General features: G+C 54.8%; 1 long non-coding RNA gene across 1 annotated transcript in view; it reads left to right on the top strand.

Moving 5' to 3' along the window:
* Positions 1-9,151: 9,151 nt before the first annotated feature.
* Positions 9,152-14,779, top strand: part of LOC119236239 (uncharacterized) — a 32,526-nt gene continuing 26,898 nt past the window's right edge. The window contains exons 1-3 of the long non-coding RNA XR_005123011.2: positions 9,152-9,311; positions 9,729-9,794; positions 11,056-11,497. This is a non-coding gene — a long non-coding RNA (uncharacterized LOC119236239). The remainder of the gene's footprint in view (positions 9,312-9,728; positions 9,795-11,055; positions 11,498-14,779) is intronic.

Here is a 14,779-nt window from a genome sequence, read left to right as displayed (position 1 = left end):
GCCTCCCCTGAGTTTTGCTCCGTAACTGGTAGGAGACTCCAGAAGAGGTACCAGCCTAAACAGGGTGTGGTGTGCGCCTGGAAAGAGAATTCCTTCCAGCACCAGAATAAAGAGTGTGTCTGGTGCTTGTCCTGGGTGCCAGGGATGGGGTTCCCTGGGTGGTGAACTCATGCAGCTGTCAGGAGGGTGCTGTGCCCTGGCTCCCCAGGGAGATGACACAGGACTCTGTGTTTACACCCTCATTGACCTCAACCTTGATGTCACTTTATTTGTTGGGTTCTGACACATAATGTACCTTTCTATTTGGAGTGTCATGGTAAGTGTAGGGCTTTCCTGGATTCTGTGGGTCATTCTAAGGAATTATCAACCCTGATGCTTCATGGGACCCCCGAATGTGTCACCATAGTCAGAAATGGGGGGTGGCCTGGGGATCCCCACACTTGCATCTGGTGTGTGCAGTGAGGACTGTCTAGTTGGGAACATCCCTTGAACTTTGGAGTCTGCAGTTGCATCCAAACTGTCCTGCGGTATTGCACCAACCCTGCCTCATTCTTCTGAGGGACTTCAGGTTAGTACTTGGAAACAGATGCCCAGTGCGAGAAGATTGCACAGTTGGATGCTTCATCCTGTTGCTGTGGAAAGGCTCACTGCGTAAAGGAAGATGCTGGCAGTGGGCACAGCCAACTGGGGTTGAGTCCAAGTCTGTCCACCTGCTGGACAGAGTCAAACCTTTGGCACTGGGTCATCTGGGCCATCTGAGTCAGGTGAGAGCTCATCTGGGATTCCAGCAGCTTCTTTCTGGCTTTCTCCCTCCCCTCCCTGGCTAGCAAGAAGTGAGATGGACAGGTGGAACTGCCCCCCCACCCGTCCCCTCAATAGGAGCTGCAAATAAGAGCTAGTCAATGGCTCAGGGCGGGGGTTGAGGGTCGGGGGAAGGAATTGCAGCCTTGCTCGACCTCCCAAGAGAGACAACAGACACCTCCCTGTTTGGGGCCCAGGGTACCTGGAAGGGATGGCAGGTTCCTCCTGAAACCCAGAGCTTCTGGGGGTGGGGGCTGACTTTCACATTTTCTGCTTGACCTCTTCACCTCTGTCCCTCCTGGATCCTTTCTTCATCGTCTTGCTTAGAAAGAAGTAGCTGTGGTGCCCAGCAGGTTCATCAGGACAGTAAACTGATTGGGGTTCACAGTCAAAGGTGTGTTCTGAAATAAAAGCTGCCTCTGACCTCACCTTCTCTGTGCTCTCTTCTTGGAGCCTGAGGATGGCGAGGAGGGCACACGAGGACAGTTCTCTAACCGCCCTCAAGTGACTCTGCTTCTGCCGTGAAGCCTGCATTAGACATCACCGCACTTCACACACGCAGCGGATCCCACGGCGCGCGGCTCGTGACTCATATATAACATTAACCGAAATAGTGCAAAAGTCCTGGAAGCTTTGGGACTTCTTCCAGTAACCCAGAATGCCACCATCACCGCAGGCCTGTTTCCATCCAGCAGCTAAATGGCAGTCCTGTGGGCATGCCACCGGCCCGTGTTTGCTTTTTCGGGGTAGAAGCCGCTGGGCTCTATCCTTGGTAAATTCAGCTTTAAAGTGTTTGCCCGTCCCCGGGTTAACTGTTTTCTCCTGGCCACACTGAAGCTGGCAGCAAGGGATGGACGGTCACCTAAACACGCATTTGCCAGGGACGAAGTCGTTCATCGCGGTGTCGGGTCGGGCCGGGTGCCGGCGGGGTCTGTGGAGGAGCGGCCAGCCCGGGGGGACCGAAGGGACCGAGGGAGCCAGACCCACAGAGGAGGCTCCGTGTCCGTTCCTGGCAGAAGAGCAGGGAGAAGTGGCCTGGCTTCACCCAGCCTCTGCCCCCGGCACCTCGAGAGTTCTCTGGGCCAGAACACCTGGTCCAAGGTGCCATGACAGGCAGGCTGGGGAGCCGGGGCCGGGCCACGACCCAGAGCGCAGCAGAAGGGCGGCCCGAGGGTCTGAGCACAAGGCGCGGTGAGCAGCAGGAGCCTGAAAGGGCAGGCCTTCCAGGGCGGGCCTGGCGGGGGGCCTCTCAGCCTGCATTCCCCAATCTCCCCAGGCCACACGGTTCCTCCAGGCGCCCCCAGTCATCGTGCTTAGAAGAGGCTGTTTCCCTTCCCGCCAGGCTGGCCTGGAGCTGGTCCGCAGCGAATACATCACCAGCAGCGCCTGAGCCTGCTCCTCCCGTCACAATCTCCTTGGCGCTCTGCCTCAGCTCCCGGCTCACTCCAGGGCCTCACAGTAAATATTTTTTAAACACTGCCTCACTCTCCTCCCCCACGCCCCTCCTCCCCCTCCTCCCATCCCTCCTCCTCGTACTCCCCCTCCTCTCTTCCTCCTACTCCCCCTCCTCCATCCTCCTCCTCCTCCTCTCCCTCCTCTCATCCCTCCTCCTCCTCCCCCTCCTCCCATCCCTCCTCCTCCTACTCCCCCTCCTCTCTTCCTCCTTCCCCCTCCTCCCATCCCTCCTTCTACTCTCCCTCCTCCCGTCCCTCCTCCTCCTACTCCCCCTCCTCCCGTCCCTCCTCCTCCTACTCCCCCTCCTCCCATCCCTCCTCCTCCTACTCCCCCTCCTCCCATCCCTCCTCCTTCTACTCCTCCTCCTCCTATCCTCCTCCTCCTCCCCTCCCTCCTCCCATCCCACCTCCTCCTACCCTCCCTCCTCCCATCCCTTCTCCTACTCTCCCTCCTCCCATCCCTCCTCCTCCTACTCTCCTTCCTCTCTTCCTCCATCCTCCCTCCTCCCATCCCTCCTCCTCCTCTCCCACCTCCCATCCCGCCTCCTTCTACTCCCCTCCTCCCATCCCTCCTCCTCCTCCCCCTCCTCCCATCCCTCCTCCTCCTCTCCTGCCTCCCATCCCTCCTCCTCCTATTCCCCCTCCTCTCTTACTCCTACTCCCCCTCCTCCCATCCCTCCTCCTCCTCTCCTGCCTCCCATCCCTCCTCCTCCTACTGCCCCTCCTCCCATCCCTCCTCTACTCCCCTCCTCCCATCCCTCCTCCTCCTACTCTCCCTCCTCCCATCCCTCCTCCTCCTATTCTTCCTCCTTTCTTCTCCTTCCCCCCTCCTCCCATCCCGCCTCCTCCTACTCTCCCTCCTCCCATCCCTCCTCCTCCTCCCCCTCCTCCCATCCCTCCTCCTCCTATTCCCCCTCCTCTCTTACTCCTACTCTCCCTCCTCCCATCCCTCCTCCTCCTACTCCCCCTCCTCCCATCCCTCCTCCTCCTCTCCTGCCTCCCATCCCTCCTCCTCCTACTGCCCCTCCTCCCATCCCTCCTCTACTCCCTCTCCTCCCATCCCTCCTCCTCCTACTCCCCCTCCTCCCATCCCTCCTCCTCCTACTCTCCCTCCTCCCATCCCTCCTCCTCCTATTCTTCCTCCTTTCTTCCTCCTTCCCCCCTCCTCCCATCCCGCCTCCTCCTACTCTCCCTCCTCCCATCCCTCCTCCTCCTACTCTCCCTCCTCCCATCCCTCCTCCTCCTACTCTCCCTCTTCCCTCTCTTCCCCCTCCTCCCTTCCCCCTCCCATCCTCCATGCCACCTCCTCCTCCCCCTCCATGATCCCTAATTGGAGAGCCCGTCCTGGCCACCAAAGCAACCCCCACCCACCCACAGCTGCCTCCCTAACACCCTGGCAATCACCCTGACTTCGTGAGTTTCCCACTTGCTCACTGTTTTCTGGTTTATCACCCAACGCCCCTCCCCACTGGAACATCAGTCCCTCTGGAGCTGGGACCCTGGATGGCGCATGTGCCCCTGCTCGCATGGCCCACTGAAGGAACACGGGGCCTCTCGCAGGAACCCCTCTTTGTCTGCATGGCTCAGTCTGTCCAGTCATCCGTAGACCCCAGTCTCCTCTGACCACCCCACCCCTCCTCCCTGAATCTCTGCCTCCCTCCTGGCTCCTCCCTCCAGCCTACACTTTCTGGGGCCCTGGGGTTCTTGGCAGCTCCCGGATTTCTAGAAGCACCGAGTTGGGTGGCTGTCACCCACCCAGCCACCCTTGGTCCCAGACACTGCCTCTTCAGCCCTGGAGCCCCGTCCACACCTCTCACCCCTTTTCTGAAGAACAAGGTTTGTTTTTGCTGTAAGTGTAATTAGCACACATTCGATAAACAGCTTATGTCACAGCTTGTCCCAAGCGCCTCGCTCTGAGACTCTGCAGATGGCTTCTGGGTACAAAATATTGATGAATCCTGTTTCAGGGGCATATGGCCCCGGGGGGCGAGCATAACATGGATGGGGAGGAGACGTGTAAAAAGTAATGTGTAAAGACATGTAGCGACACTGTGGCAGAACCTTCCCATTCTGCTCAGTCTCTACCTAAGTTCCAAGAACACTTGTCCATATAAATCTCACACTCAAATGTCAGGTGAAATCAAGTGGCTTTGTGCCGCTTTGTTAAGGATGCCCGGTCGGTCTGTCTCTGTCCCTCCCAGGTCACCCAAAACCCCAAAGTGGGGTGACTTGGGAGGAGACGGGAGTCTGGTCTGTGTTGCCACCCCAGGACCAGCTAGCGAGTGCGAGCACGGCAGGGAGCTGGTCTTGCTGTGTTCTTGGGGCCCTTCCCGCACAGCCACCTCTCAGCCTCAGTTCTTGAACCCTGAGTTTTTCACTTTGTAAACAAAAATCCAGGGCCATGAAAACTTGCTTGGCGCCCTCCAGATGCTGCTTCTCTGCAGCCATTCTCCGAGGTGACCCTCCAGCTCCAGCCTGGCTCCGAGCCCCGGGAATGAGAAGCCGCGTTGTTTTCCTTTCAGTGCCTGATGATGAGCCAGGATCGCCCTCCAGCACCTGCAGCGCTTTGGGGTTTAATTTCTTTACTTAGTTATTTGCATGGCTTCTTGTTGGTCTGAGGTTGGGGCCAGACTTCGTTCTGTGTGATCTGGGTGTTGGAAAAGAACTTGGCACCCTGGTCTGCAGAGAAAACCACAGTGTTCGGCTGCTTTGGGGGGCATGTTTTTGTGTTTCTGGTTGGCAGCCATATTCATTTTTGGTTTACTTTCACCTGCCATTCCCCAAGTTCTATCTGGGTTAAGATTAGAAGCCTGAGACAAAACTATAAACACAGCTGAGCCAGCGGGGTGCTGCGCACACCTCTATTAAATTAATTGGTCTATTGGGTCCCCATAATCCCCTCTGCAGGAGGTGCCATTGCAAGTCCATTTTATAGATGAGGACGCTAGAGCAGAGAGGTAAAGCGACTGGCCCAAGGTCACACAGCTACTCACTGACAGAACTGGGATTTGAACTCTGAGGGTCTGACTCAAGACCTCGCTCTTAACCTCTGCTTTCTTTCATTCCTCTGGGAAGATGCCACCCAGGTGGGACCATCTTCCCACCCCAGAGTTGAGGCAGAGTAGGGGGGAGGCCCAGCCCTGGGAAAGACACTCGAGGAGTTAGATCTACAGAGGCCATTGTTGTCACCTTCCCATGGAATCTGCCACTGTGGAAACCAGTCCCTCCTAGAAAACCTTGTCCCCAGGACCCCCAGACTCAGGGTTCATGGCCAAAGAGCCATGCTGATGCCCCGTCACCTGGTGCTGTTTATGCACCAGGCCCGGCACTGGGTTCTGGTTTCAGGACTCCAGCAGAGGGCCAGGTACCGTGTGTCTGATGGCAGGGGAGGGGGGATCTGGAAAACACCTTTCAGTAAGGAGAGAGACATAAATTCAAAAATGAGGCTTGCCCACCAACAAGGAATTTTGGGAATTTTTTTATTTCTTAAAAATTATTGGAAAATCTGGTCCAGCCCCTCTCTGGTCTGGCAGGAAATTGAATCTCTGTTACTGGAAGGGCTTCTTGCTCACCTTCCATTTAGCACATATTCATGGGGTTGACCTGATCCAAGAAAACTGTCCCTCGTCCCAAGGCAGTCATGGCTGAGCTATGTCTCTGCAGCCAGGTCACCTGGCTCAAGCCCCAGCTGTGTCATTTAGTAGCCGTATTGCTATGGAAAGGAAGTTCCTTCCTTTTCATGACTGAATAATATTCCATTGGAATAATATTCCCATGTAAACACCACATTTTCTTTATTCACCCTTCTGTCCATGGGCACTTAGGTTGTTTCCACGTCTTGGCTATTGTGAATGATGCATCAGTAAATATAGGGCTGCAGATAGCTCTTCAAAATCCTGATGATGATCCTGCCTCCAACACACGCCCTCCGCCAGCCCTCACTTACTGAGCCCTCCCTCTGAGGACAGAGTGGGTCAGGCCCAGAGCCTCTGTGGCCTCTGCAGGGCTGTTTCTGTGGATTACAAATGACCCAGGTTTTAGATTTTGAAATGTCAATAGAGAAGGTGATTTCTATCATAAAGAGCTCTATTAAGCAGAACATGTACTTATCACTAGATTAACCGGAGTCATGAAACCAGGGAGCTGAGGGTGAATGACAAGGTTTGAGTTGGTGGCTGATCTGCTGGGGAAATAGCAATAATCACTGGCATTCTCTGAGAACTTTCTGAGTGTGTCTCCATGCAACAAATACTCCTTCCTTCAGTGGCTACAGTGGTCCTTATTTGGCCAATGGGGAAACTGAGGCACAGAGAGGCCATATCGCCTGCCCAAAGACACAGCAAGGAGGTGACAAACTGCAAGAGTTATAGATAAATGATCCCCTGACTGAGGGTCGTTGGTTTGAAGGCCCTTGATGGTCCTGGACAGTTCCCTCCATGGCCTCTTGGAGGTGTCCCTGGAGTGTTCCGAGGCTGTGTGTGAGGCTGCCGATGGGGCGACATCACCTAGAGATGGTAGACAGTGACGTGAGCTCCTCCGGGCAGCTCAGCGGCAGATGGGCAGCGCTTTGCTTCCTAACCTATTATTGGTGTTATAAAACCACTGAATATGGTTTATTGCTGCCGTACCCCTGGCAGACTCAGTCATTGCCACAGCTAATGGCAGCCTTTGCAGACCATTAGCTGACCTTGACTTTTCTTCTGGTGATAAAAGGCCCTGCTTGCCACAGGCTGACATGGCCTTCCCAGGCGCCCATCCATTGCTCCACACCCACACTGGTGCTCTGGGGCTGCCCTGGACTCTGAGGTCAAAGGCAGGACTGAGAGTTGGGGAGGGCAGGGGCAGACTGGGAACACCCCGGAGAGAGGTTGGGGGTTTGCTCAGGCCTGGACTGTTAAAAGTTGTTCAGAGCAGTTGTTGTGACCCCTTGATGGGTCTTAATCTGCACTTGCATTTGGGCTTACCAGATCAGGGAGGACTTCTTGGAGGAGGTGGCCTGGAAGCCTGTCTTTGAAGGATTCAATGTTAGACATTACGAGAAGCTGTGAGGACGGCATTCCAGGGACAGTTTGGGAGAACAGGGACATGTGGAGGCCGAAGCTGCAGGGGGTTTTGGCCCCCCATCTGTGCCTGCCTGGATGCATCAGAGGTGGCTTCAATAGCAAACTAGAGACTTTGTATATTTAATTTTCCCCCCTTACTGTAGAATCTCTGAACATTCATCTACAGAGGCCTGGTAGCCCAGGTGAAGGGAGAGATCAGGAATTGCTGGGGCGGGGGGGGTAGGATTGGGGGGCATAACTGGACACTATGAGCCCTGGAATGCACAGTCCCCACCCCTGCCCCTGCCTCCCCAGAGGAGGCTGCTACCTGTGCATACCATCACCAGCCAGGTCTCTGCAAGAAAATTCTGCGATCTGGAATTTTCTATGAAAAATGAATAGTCTGGCATCTGTACAGAGGTGGCCTACTGCCTCCCCCTCCACCCCCAGCCAATGAAGATTGTGTCAGCAAGGGTGAGGTTCTCTGTGCGATCCCAGCTGCCTGCTGCTCTTAGGTTCTCTCTGTGGATCAAATTCCTCAGCCCTCCGTGGGGCGCTGGGGTTGGTGTGGGGGCAGCAGGGGCCGTGGCTTCCTGGAGGCATCTGGTTTGGAGCGGCCTCCTTGCACAGGGCGGGGGGGGGGGGCTGGCATCTGGAACCACTTAGAGAGCCCCCACTCATAGGTCTATGACGTGGAGATGCTAGTCTGCCTTGGCTGGGAACTGGCAGGCCAGGAGAGAGGGGCTGAGTACCCCAGCATGGGGCCCAGGCCACTCTGATGACTCCCTGGGGCTATAGCCCAGGACCACCATGGCCTCCTGGTGCCTACATTAGCATAGATTATTTAATCAAGAATAAATCCACACAGCCTGCTCTTTCCTGGGGACATAGCAAGGAGCTGAGATATTAGCTCGAGGGCCTTTCTACCTTACAAATCTTTGAGATTGGGAGTCCTGGCCCCAGCAGATGGAAAGACATGGGAGTAAGCCTGCAGGTGGGTGTGTGGGCCAAGGGCTGGGGTGAAACTGAGCCTCCTTCCCTCCTTTTCTCTCTCTGGAGGGAGTCAGGGAGCTGCCTGGGACTGAGTGGAGGGGGCAGGGCTGTGTGGGCACTCAGGGTGAGCCTCCTGGGGTGCCACCTTGGGGTGGGAACAACTAGAGGTAGCAGTCTGATATTCTGCACACGCTCTTGTAGAACACACACACTACAGACACACTGGCAAATGCATACACTCTTACACATATATACACACTCACGTGCATGCACTTACTGAGCACACACTCGCACGTGTTTGGACCACCCCCAACCGCCTACTCAGATGCAGGGACATCATCGGGTGAAGACTGCATCTTTGCCACCAGAAGACACAGGTCACTGCGCGTGCACACACACACGTATGCGCACACACACTTGCATGCACACACACATGCAGATGTAGCCTCATCTGTGAGCAAGCTCACGAACACACCCACTTACCATCCAGGCCTGCAAACACGAGCACCTCCCCAATTATCCTTCCTGAACACAAACACTCGCTCATGGGTTTCATTCGCTGACCATCTCCTGAGTTCCCGGCTGCTTCTCAAGTGCCTTGGGGGCCTGGGGAGGAGCACCCCGTCCAGAGCGTGGGTGCTTCTCTGCCAGGAGAGAGCAGACCTAAGCCAAGTCTTGAAGGATGAGAAGGAATCTGCCTGGAACGTTGGGAAGACCAGCGATTCGGTCTCAGGCATTCACTTTAGAGCATCCCCTCGCTGGCCTGGCTGTGGATGACCTTCCCAGGGGGCCGGAAGCTCCACCCTGACCGTGTTTGGTTTTGTTTGTTGTTCTGTCTTCCTGAGTGTCTCTGAGTCCAGGACGTACTTCCGGTCGCCCTCCCTGAGCGGTTCTGATGGAGGCCACGGGCTCATATGATGTGAGGGTGACTCAGAATATTCTCAAGGAACAGCCTCTTTCTGCCTCTTTGCAGAGAAGGGGTGAAATAGGAGCTTGTTTCACCTGCAGAGAATGGCTTGCAGTAAGTGAGTGAGGCAGAGCTGAGGCTTGAAAACCTGTTTGGTGATTTGGGAACTATGCAGAGGCCAGAGGAGGGGGCGGGAGGAGGGAAGGAGAAAGGGAGGGGGCGAGACAGAGAGAACGTGTGATGCTGAGAACTGAGGCTGCGCGCTCAGAGGCCGTGGCCATTTGGTCACTTTCTGAAGCTCGGCGGGGGGAGAGCCAGCCCAGAGCACAGACGAGGGTGGAAGGATGTGGCCTCGCAGACCTCATGGTTTTGTGCAAATCCCTGTGCTCAGGGGCCGGGCTGGAGCAGCATTTCCCGAAGTGTCCCTCCTGGGTGGGTTTCAGGTGGCCTCAAGGTGCACAAATTTTAATTTAAAAAACTATTTCTAGAGATAAAAGAACTACTGATGATACCATGATTGTTTGTCCCCAGGATGAGGTGAACTGCAAGCCAGCATGTGAGGGTGTGGCTAGCCCCGCACAGCTGAGATGCACACAGGTAAGCAGCAAGGTGCTGGGGGTACGAATGCTCACGTTGGGGAAACGGGACTGGGGTGACCTTAAAGGGGGACTTCCGGTGCTGTGGTTTAAAGCTATGAAAGGACCTGGTTATCAGGCCAGTAGCTGAGTTAACTTGAGAGAGGGGACCCCATATTGTTCCCTGCACCCCTCACTGCCCTGCTCTCCAGAAGAGGAAGGAAACCTTTATTTTTTTTTAAGATTTATTTTTTATTTATACAAGAGCTGGGGTACAGGCAAGAGGCGCGGGAGGGTGAGAGGATTCACCAGAGACAGAGTGGGAAGCAGAACAGGCAGACTGACTGAAATACACTGCTGAGGGGAGCAGCGGGCGAGACAGGAGAGGTCTGCCGCGCCATGTGGGAATCTCCCTGGCTGGCTGGGGATCGAATCAGCACTGCAGAGGCTGCAGACAGCTTCACAGGGCTGCACTCAACCCACTGCGCCACCCGGGAGGCCCGAGGAGGAAAATCTTATAAGGTCTGGCTGGGTGGGAGGTTGTACCTCCATCCTCATCAAGCCAAGGTACATCTTGAGCGGGTAAGAACAATACTGAGTGGCAAATACTTTAGACTTCAAATAAGGTAGACTCTGAGCCTTTGCACTGGCTGATCCCACCTCAGGATCACACTTCCCTGTGCTCCTCATTGAGTGACTGCTTCTCATTTAGGCCCCTGCTCGTGTGTCAGAACAGCTTCCCAGCATGTCCTATGTGACACCCCACCCCCACCTCTCACCATCGACTTGGTCTTGTTTCCTGGACTGGAATCATATTTGTCAATGTGTGGAGTGTCTGTCTCCCCCACTTTGTGCCAGCTCAATGGGGAGGGACTGCACCTGGGGTGTCCACTGCTGGCATCTAGAAGGGGCTATGATAGTGGGTGAATGATTGGGCCAGTGGCCTGCCTTGCTCTGGTTATCCACGTCTACCTAAAACATACTTCTTGGGACTCCTTTGAGACACACAGGGTTCTCTTTCTTCCACTGCAGACTTGGAGGGGCTTTGTTCTAGAAACAGAGCTGGCATCAGCCTGTGTTCATAACTAGTAGTGGAGGGGCAGGAGGTGGGGTTGAACTTTATTGAACCAGAATTTATTTCTATGGTCCAAGGAGAGCTCACCAAGGCCCCTACACATATCTGCCCTACTTTGGGGTGTCAGGATAGGTCAGGGCCCCGGCAGCTAGGAAGGATGACTGGTCTCCATGGCTGCCTGGCAGGTTTGTCTTCCGTGTTTGCACAGGAGGAAGCCTCTGATGCTTTGTGAAGACAAAAGCTTCCTGCTTAGGCCCAGCTGCCCATCATGGTTGCCAGGCTGGCAGATCTCCATGGTGACCATAGAAACACATCTGTTCCCTCACAGCACCCAGGGCGGGGCCTGCTCCAAAGCCACAATGCCTGGACCTAGAGCCTTCTCAGGGTGAACACACGCCCACCTGACCTTCACATTCCCCACCCCCCAGGGACCTCCCCTGGTGGGGTCCCCCCTGCCAGAGTGGGGACAAGAAGACCAGGAAGTGTCTGGTTTTCCTTGGAGGTGGACAGCTTGGAAGATGGGACAGAGATGGGGCTGGATGCAGCATGGACCCTCTGGAACCCCCATGCCATCAAATGTGCCACAGCCCTAGGGCTCCTGAGAGTCTGCACATGCCCGTCCCTGGATACGTCACATGCCTATCTGTAGGGTAAGCAAAGTATCAGGCTTTTCTGCCCTCCCGCCATTAGGGTTGATGATGGAACCCTGCGGTCCTGAATGCATGCCTGATGGCGGGCACCTGGAGTAGGGTGTGAGCATGCGTAGGTGGGTACACCTGGGCTGAGAGACTGGGCTTATAAGGGTGGCGTCACCGGAATGCCAGCAGAGCAGAGCAGCAGAGTAGAAGAGAAGCAGACGCCGCAAGAGAATGCCAGAGAGCCTAGGAAGAGTGAAGATTTGCTGGGGGCTGGGAGGCCTGCCAGCCTCCCGACCCCCCAGCACCCCTGCCTGCGGTGTACCTGGTAAACTCAATAAAACCCTGAAAAAGCCACCAAGGGCTCCAGAACGACTCCTTTAGCCTGTCTGCTCGGGTCATAGAGATCCTACCCTGTGGCTGTCCTGCCGCTGCACCATCCCTGCATCCAGGGTGGAGACGCTTACCCAAAGCACGTCGACGGAACAGGAAGGGAAAGGGGTTCTGCAAAAGAGAACCAGGGTGCTGTCTCAGAAGATGGAGAAATGATGCTAGACCTCTAGAGAGACTCAACATCCTTGGCACAGACCAGGCCCCCTGCCAAATTCCTCCTCGTTCAGGCGCCCATGGGGCCCACCACCCTTGCCTTACCAAAGAAATGTGATTTGAGTTCATTTCTCACACCAGATACATCAGGACAGCGAGCGGCTTGTTAAAAAGAAGGATGTGCGGGCACACACTGCTGGATATTAATGCTTTAAAAATGACTTCTCTGTCTGTTTAAGGATTACTATTCCTCGAAGAATTCAGTTCCTTACGATAAATGTTAATACCTTATTTCTTGGGGGACTCTGCAGTCTGGAGTTGGAATTGATTGTGAACAGAATAAAATAATTTGCTTTTTATCAGCATCCTCCACAGAAACGTGTTTGTGGCCAGGATGGGCCTCGGAGGAAATGCATTTAGCTTCACCTCCTTAATCCCTCTGTAAGATTCCTAAATCACTACCCGTCACTCAGCGCCACTCAGCCAGAAATGACCGGCGCTCCATAATAATAAAAACAGAATTATGGTTGCTGTCACCTCCCGCTGACGGCTCCTTTAGGGCCAGTGGAGAGCAAGCCTCAGAGCCAGCTGTCGTGGAGAGCATGGCAAGGACCTGCCGGCTCTGCCAGGACGGGGGCAGACATCTGTCCTGTAAGTCCAGGAGTTGGGGGGAGGCAGACCCTGCACCTCTGACTCCCAGAGTGAGAATTAATGGCACTTCCAGGACCCTGGGGGTGCAGGCAGGCTGCTGGCTTATGGACTGCCAATGTGGATCATTTGTTTTTTAAAAAACAAACGTCCCCAAATCTAATCATTGGGAATGTCCACATAGAAAGCAGGGTCTCCCACTCTGGAAAAATAGGGACCGTGAGAACCTTGACTGTCCCGGCAAAGTGTCCCCACTTTAATGCAGCTGTGCAGAATTCAGTGCTGTTTTAACATACAGGTCATCAGGAAAATGCATTTCTTTTTTTTTTTTTTTGCCCCAACGCAAAAATAGTGCAAGAGTTTGCCTCATGAGATGTTCAGGAAGGAGGAGCTTTTCAGGAAGGAATCCCTGTAGAGTGAGGTGGAAGACCAGCTTCTCCTCTGGGCCAGCACACACCTGCTCTGCAGGGTCCTCTGCTCTCAGCGCTGCTCCCCTTCCGTTTGCTCACTGCACCGCATGGGAGCTGCTGCAGGAAACTCAGCGCCAAGCTCTGTCTCGCTCTCCCCCACTGACTCTGAGTCCCATGGCTGTGCCCAAGCCCCCATGCTGAGCTGTCAGGGTGGAAGGTGAGCCTGGTGGGGGCCCTGGCATGGCCACACCCCCACCCCCTACCTCTGGGAAGGAGACTGGACGGGCCTGGCCCGGGGTGATCAGGGCCTGGATCGGGGGCCTGATTACCCGTCTATGAAACATTGATTTATAGGTAATTCTCCCTCTCCTCCAAGACTGGATTGCAGCTAATTTACCGACAGTCTTAAATCACCCACCACCCCCGCCCCACGCAGCAAAGCCACACGAGGCACCATCCATCAAGTGCCTCCTGTAACCACCGACTTGATTAAAGCTGGGCAGGGAAGAGGAATACCCACCTCCGTGCCAAGGGAGGGGGCTCCGGCAGGCCCGCTGTGTCATTTATCCAGCAACGGCGGCGGCCCACACACAGCCGCTTAATTTCATGTTTGGCTGCTGATGGGTTTTCATTTATAGATAATATAAACAGGTTGACAGGGCCCTAATTAACTGATTTGTGGTCCTTTGGGAACAAATGGTTATTAATATTCATAAACATTTGTATCGTGCAGGCGGATGCCCGGCCCTGACATGACCGTCATGTGTCCGCCACCGTGCGCACCTGTGATTTCTGATTTGTCTTCTTGCCCGTGGACACCGGAGGGTGTTGTCGGGGCTGATGGCCTCTTGCCAGGAGACCTGGCCATGTCTTCATTATGTATCATTCACACGGGATGGCTGGTCACAGCTTGCTGGATTTTCCACAGCCCTTTCTTTTCCTGGCTGCCCTTGGCCCAGCTCTCCTCCAGTCCCTGACCCGCCCACCCCCGTCTCCTTGAGATAAGCTGAGAACCCCCTCCTCTGGGAAGCCTCCCTGGGTTGGTCTTTCCCCGTGGAGAGGCTCGCTTTCGCTAGCATGACTCCTTGGTGGGGTGCAATTGTTCAAAGAGGTTTTGGTGGTCATGGCTTTAGGTTATTTTATCCAGGAATGTTCTGCCTCCTGAACTGTTTCTAAAATCAGCACCAAATTTATTTCTTCTTTTTGCAATCCCAGCTCAGGCCAAGTCAGGTGGGGGGTGAACATTAAGGAACAACCCCAACAGACATGGCTGCCATCTATTGGGCTCTTTGTCACGCGCCAGGCAGTAGGTTGAGTCTCTTGGCTGCTTCTCTTGTCTCAGCACAGCCCTAAGAGTCAGGCATGAGGATCCAGATGAGGAAGCTGAGGTCCAGAGAGGACCATTAACTCATCCAGAACCATAGGCCCCTGAATGCCTCAGTCCAAAGCACTCTCTCTCTGCTCTCATGAAGTCCAGTCTACGTGGTTTAATGCAGTGACTTTAAAACTCTCTTCACCTCCATGTTTCCACTCTGGCCTGGTGTAGACAGGCGCACAGAGATGCACAAGCTGTGTCTTTCATTCCTGCCCTTTGTCCACACCCCATCCCAGTCTGCTACACTGATTTTATTTCTGAACCTGCTCATGGTTAAGAAACAGATGATGCTATTGTTTGAAAGTTACTAGTGGGCAG

The sequence above is a fragment of the Talpa occidentalis genome, unplaced genomic scaffold, assembly GCF_014898055.3.
Source record: "Talpa occidentalis isolate TD23 unplaced genomic scaffold, MPIMG_talOcc4v2.1 talOcc4.10, whole genome shotgun sequence".
NCBI lineage: Eukaryota > Metazoa > Chordata > Mammalia > Eulipotyphla > Talpidae > Talpa > Talpa occidentalis.
Note: the sequence above shows the minus strand (reverse complement) of the source record. Positions and strands in the feature narration are given on the sequence as shown.